Source organism: Pinus tabuliformis, chromosome 1_2 (genome assembly GCF_031772625.1).
Source record: "Pinus tabuliformis cultivar Carrire ecotype Pingquan chromosome 1_2, CPIR1, whole genome shotgun sequence".
NCBI lineage: Eukaryota > Viridiplantae > Streptophyta > Pinopsida > Pinales > Pinaceae > Pinus > Pinus tabuliformis.
Genome location: NC_142298.1, coordinates 954,981,992 through 954,988,381, shown reverse-complemented (window position 1 = coordinate 954,988,381; position 6,390 = coordinate 954,981,992).

Genomic DNA, 6,390 nt, shown 5'->3' with positions numbered 1-6,390 from the left:
TGGTATGCAGTGCTAAAATTTAGCTGAGTTCCCAGACCTTCAAACAGGGTCCTCCAAAACGCTGATGTAAATTTGACATCGCGATCAGATATTATAGTTTTTGGCAGCCCGTGGAGCTTAAATATGTTCTGCATAAAAATATTTGCGATTTGGGCTGCACGATACGTAGATTGTACTGGTATGAAGTGGGCTGTCTTGCTAAGTTTGTCCACTACAACCATAATAGAGTCATTGCTCTTCTTGGACTTCGGTAACCCTGTAATAAAATCCATGGTAATAACTTCCCATTTCCATTATGGTATGGGTAATGGTTGTAACAAACCCACGGGATGTTGATGTTCAGCTTTAATTAGCTGACACTCTATGCATCGTGCCAGATATTCCGTCACGTCCCTTTTCATGCCTAGCCAATGATATTCCTTTCGAAGCGAAGTGATTAACTTTTGATATCCCGGGTGTCTCGCGTAAGGACTTTTATGATTCTCATCCAGAATTTTCCTCTTAATATCACCCTGGTCGGGTACACATATTCTTTTCTTGTAACGTAAAAGACTTGCCGCATCCAACTCATAACCTTGTTGCATGATATGGGTGTTTGAATTCTGCACAAGCTGTTTCTTTTGTTGGTAGATTTGATCTCTCTCAGCTGCTTCAATAATTTCTTTGCTAAGGTTAGACCGACCTTCACTAAGACCAATTTCATAAAGACAATGCGCTTTTCGGCTTAACGCATCTGCCACCCGGTTCTCTTTCCCTTTTAAGTGTTTGATTTCAAAATCAAAACTGCCCAAAAAGTCCACCCACCTAGCTTGTCTAGCGTTCAAAGTTGGTTTACTTAAGTAGCTAGTTAAGTTGTGATGATCTGTCATCAATAAAAATTTCCTTCCCACCAAATAATGGCGCCACATTTTTAGCGCATGTACAACAGCAGTGAGTTCCAGATCATAGGCTGAATACTTCTGTTCATGTTCCTTCAATTTTCTAGATTCATACGCGATCACCCTCCCTTCTTGCATCAGCACCCCCCCTACACCTTCTTTACTGGCATCCGTGCAGACCACGTAATCTTTTTCTGGGTCTGCAATGCTCAGCACAGGTGCAGTAGTGAGCAAGTGTTTAAGTCGCTCAAAGCTCTGCTGACACTCCGCTGTCCACTTAAAGATTTTCCCTTTCTTTTGCAAGGAGGTGATGGGGTATGCAATCCTGGAAAATTTTTCCACGAACCACCTATAATATCCAGCCAACCCCATGAAAGACCTGATATCAGCCACGTCCTTTGGTGTTGGCCATTCCATTATGGTTTTAATCTTTTCAGGGTCTACAGCAATGCCTTCCTTGGTGATGATGTGCCCCAGATACTGGATCTTCTTTTTATAAAAGTCACATTTGCTGAATTTTCCATATAACTGATGTTCCCGTAGAGTTTGTAGCACCAGTCTGATATGCTCTTCATGTTATTTAATATTCCGTGAGTATATCAGTATATCATCGATAAAAACTAAAACGAATTTATCTAAATACTGATGGAAAACACTATTCATCAAGCACATAAACGTTGCGGGTGCGTTGGTCAACCCGAAAGGTAGTATCACGAACTCATAGTGTCCATAACGGGTTCAAAAAGCAGTTTTAGCTACATCCTCATCCTGAATTCTGATTTGATGATAACCAGATCTCAGATCGATCTTTGAAAATATCGTCGCCCCTTTCACCTGATCGAACAGTTCATCGATACGGGGTAGTGGATATTTGTTTTTCACTGTCAATTTGTTCAGCTGGCGATAATCTATGCACATACGGAGTGTTCCATCCTTCTTTCTAACAAACAATACCGGGGCTCCCCAGGGAGATACACTGGGATGGATGTATTTCTTGTCCAACAGTTCCTGCAACTGCATCTTTAATTCGGTTAGTTATGGCACACTCATCCGGTACGGTGCTCGAGACACTAGAGCTGCTCCAGGCACCAGCTCTATGGTAAAATCCAAATCTCTTTTAGGGGGCAATCCTGGTATTTCCTCAGGAAACACATCTGCGAATTCCTGCACCACCGGTATGTTTTCCAGTGCATTAACTTTATCTTCAGATTTTGCATGACCCACTTGAACTGCATATACTTGACACTTTTTCCGGATGCATTTAGCCAGTTGTGAGGCAGTAATTGGTCGAATCTGAACTGGCTTCAGAATACCTTGAATTTCCTGTTCATTTCCCATTTCATCCCGATAGGAGATTGTCTTGGTTTTGCAGTTTATTATGGACCACCGCCTTTCCAGCCAGTCCATTCCAATTAACACATCATAAGAGCCGAGAGGAAGTACATTTAATTCCGCTATCACTATCTGTCCAACTATCTTTAATGGACAGTTACTGACCTTGGCCAGCACCCGCCTTTTGGCCCCGGTAGCTAGCTGAACCAACCATGGACTCTTAAACTTAACAGATTGTAAATTACAGCTTTCCACTATTTTGGGGCTAACATAACTTAATGTAGCTCCTGGGTCTACTAAAACAGAAACAGTTCGATCAAAAATCTTACCTTCAAACTCTACCATCGTTGGCTGGTAATCAGCTTGACGGTCTTCGAGAGCAGCATTTATTCTTGGTATGGACCGAGCCACATCACCCACTGTAGAAGTTTCATAAACCTGGGACAACTGATCACTACCCTTTCGGTGAGGACAGTTCTTGATATAATGTGGCCCACCACAACCCCAGCACTGTACTAGTGGTCTCACTGCCCCCTCCTTATCACTTCTGCCCGGCTGCTCGCTATATTTGGGCTCATTAGGTGGTTTCATTCGGAGCTGATTTCTAGTCTGACTCCTACTGCTGGGCCCTTTTGAACCTCCTTTGCTGAAACTGCCACGAGTTCCCTTAATTCCCATAGTGGTTCTGCTACCCTTTCTATCCACCCAACGCTTTCCAGAGCTATCTCCCCTTTGTTTATTCTGCTGATAACATATTCTAGCTTTCCGAATCGCTTCATCCATGGTCTTCGGGTTATCAAATTCAATCCTTTCCCGCATTGTCTGGGGTAAACTGCTAACAAACCGCTGCACTTTTGCCTTTTCCTCCCGAATGTATGGTACGTAACGGAGCAGGGATGTAAATTTGGTAATGAATTCATCCATGGTCTGCTGCCCAAGTCGCAGATCATGGAATTCCTGCGCTTTTTCATCGTAAAAGCGTTCAGTCAAGTATTTCTCCTTGAAGTATTTCTGAAAAATTTCCCAAGTTATATCCTGTTCACTCACTCCCCGCACCATCTTAACTTCCTCCCACCATAATGTAGCTTTGGCCTGTAACTGGAAAATAGCCAGTCGTGCCTTAAGATGGTGGTCATATTCGTAAACTTGGAAATATTTGTTCATGTTTATTAGCCAGGCTTCCATAGCCTCCTCGGACTCCCCATCAAAATGCGGTGGCTTAATCTTCCGAAACTCTCCTTGTAGTTCTATCCGCTGCCTTTTCGAGGTTTGATGCTCAGAAGCATTGTCAGATTTCTCACCTCGGGCCTCCGCCCTGCCCTCTGTTTCATCCTGATCAGTATGGTAATCTGGTTCTTCTGATACATGCCTTTGCTCCGGACTGGGGTTAGGCTGGTGCTGGTTTTGTTTATCTGATAAACTTTTCAAAATCCTTTCCTGCTCCATGGTCAATCTGGTATTGTCCTCTCGTAAACGAGCCATCTCGTTCTTCAATTCTTGAACTGTCTCCAGTATGGTCAAGTTGGTGTTGCGTGTCTCCTCCCCTAGCTGCACCCAAATCTCAGGATTTCCCTGAGGGTGGTTGACGCTGTCTGGTCTGTCCACATTTCCATGAGGAGCACTGCTTGTTCTCCTCATTTTGCCGTCACCTGTACAAAAGTTTAGTTTTCTTTTCCACAGACGTTACATGTAATATATCATGGAATAATCCTTACTTGCTCATTAATTTAATTAATCATATCAGTTTCTCAGTTACTCTTAGCCCGAGGTCACAGAGTTGCAACCTCGCTCTGATACCACTTGTAAGACCTCTACAAAGAAATTTTTTTTGTTATGACAATTTCACATATATACATATTTATTTTACTTTACCTAAGGTGGATTACCCCTGGTAACTATGTTCGTAACAATGTTATTATCAATATTTCACCTTTACCATGCTCACACATTTAAATGGTTAAATCCAACACTTGATATTTATATCCGCAGCAATCGTTTTATCATGTGCATTAAGGGTTAGGCAATATGCATGTTTCGATATTCCGTGAAATATTATAGTGCTTGGTCGAAAGTAATATGTGGAACCTTTCGGCAGTCCCGAGAAATGTACAGGGAAATCTTGGTTACACTTTCTATTATGGTTGAATGATTTATTGCGTGATTTGAGTTCTCGGTCCGCGTTGCTACAACTGCCATTATCGTATCCCATCCATATACGAGGGTACCCGTGCCAACTCCTCGTCAGCTGGGTTTGGTTTTCCGATTTCGCCGAGGAATTCACCTCCGGCAACTTTTCCCGATCACCAACTTGGCATTCGGGAGCCAGGGCTTTCCTATGGTGTCCATCTGGCATGCATCCAGCCAGCTGGCTTGGGCTGCAACCAGCCAGGACTGCTCCGAATACCAACGCTACAGGCGGGGCTTTATTGTGCCTGGCCCTTGGCACGTATGAGCCATGTGACAGCAGACTTTGGAAAAATCCCGCGCCCATTTCAACGGAGGAGATGAGGTTCACCAGATCAACGGATATTATTCATCCAGGTAAGGGTAACAGGTTTAAAGGGTTATTTCCATATCGCATTTGGCATTTTCAAGCCATTTTCACTTGGTTCCCGGTCTTGACAGGTCTCTGGCGATTGGAATTCCATTCGGCGCAGACCATTTGCGCATCCAGCCGAGAAGGGGTTAAGGATTCCACTGTTATCCATGGCCGCGGTAACACGTCTTTCATACCACAGTATTGCTCTTTTGTTTTATGGTTTGGCTTTTGCCGGTTTTGTCGCGGTTCTGACATTCGTTTCCTTTCCTTGCAGGTGCAGAATGTGGGTATCGAGTCCTGGGCATGGTGGATGCTACTTTGTGTGTTCTCTTCCATTTCCTGGTAAGGGAATTCTAACGACTTAAAAGCAGAAACTCAAGGGTAACTTCTAAAATTGCTTTCGGCCGACTCGTTTGAGCTTTGGTGTTTTCTTTGTTTTAATCTTGTTCTGAGTCACTCCTGGAATGTGACTGTAACAGAGTCCCCGCTCTGGTTTTCACCGTGACAACTTGGGAACTTACCCATTACTGGGGTATCGATATTGTCCATTCCGGACTGCGCTTTCAGGACTGTGCTTGCTGTATTGTATTTGCCATATGCCTGATACAGGGCCGTAGGTTTGGTCCTGGGCAATTATGTTGTCATTGGATGGTTGCAACTATTTGTAATTTCTCGTCTGGTTAAAGTGTTTATTTGTACATGTAAATCAAGGTGTTACAGTTTATAAAGGTTTTGGACCTCTGTCGGCTATTGCCAAACTTTCCTTTAATATAATATAAAATATTGTTGTTCACAGAAGTTTTTCTTTGCATATGCTGGATTTGGAGATCTTCTATTAATTCCTACTTCTCTGATAGCTTTGTTATCTCCGTTACTTTACATGCGATGTACTCTTGTTTAGTAATGAGTTATGTTTTCTTTTTAAGTGAGCATTTGTCGGTTTCTCTACCCTATCTCTTTCGATCACTGCCGCCCACTTCACCGTGGGGTTCCGCCGTTAAAACAATGGGAACATTGGTACAGGGTAGCCGAGATTCGGGTGTGGTTACCAGTTACCCTCCCTATCTCGTAATGCGTGTTTTTCTTTTTCGTTAATGCATGACTTTTAATTCTTGAACGAACTTTTGTATTCAACAGAATCCCGCAGTCACTATTTTCAAAAGAAGAGTATGTTAACGCAGGCCTGTTTAGTTTTGTCGTTCTGCTTTCTTCCCTTGTATTCAAAGGACTGTTCTATGGATTCGCACATATATATATATCTAGTTTCTTTCTGTCATTAAATGGATTATAGTTTGAATAGATTTCCATTACTGTAACGATTGCATATGGAATTCCTTCTTAGTATTACGTACGCATTTTACTCGGTAAACATTTCCAGAGATAGGGTTGTCGACACTACTCCTCTCTAAGTTTTCATTTCTTCCTGTTGCACTATTCTTTCCTTACGACAGTCTTAAAGGAATTATTCCTCTGTACTAAGATGAATGTTTATCATATTTCAAGTCTTTATTCTACTTGCATTTACCAAAAGATATTTTCTTATACTATTTACAGTTCTTTGTTCTGTCAGCAATATTTGTAATTCAATTATCAGCATATACTCAGACTACCAGCTTTCTGTTGTACATACCTGTTCAGAGG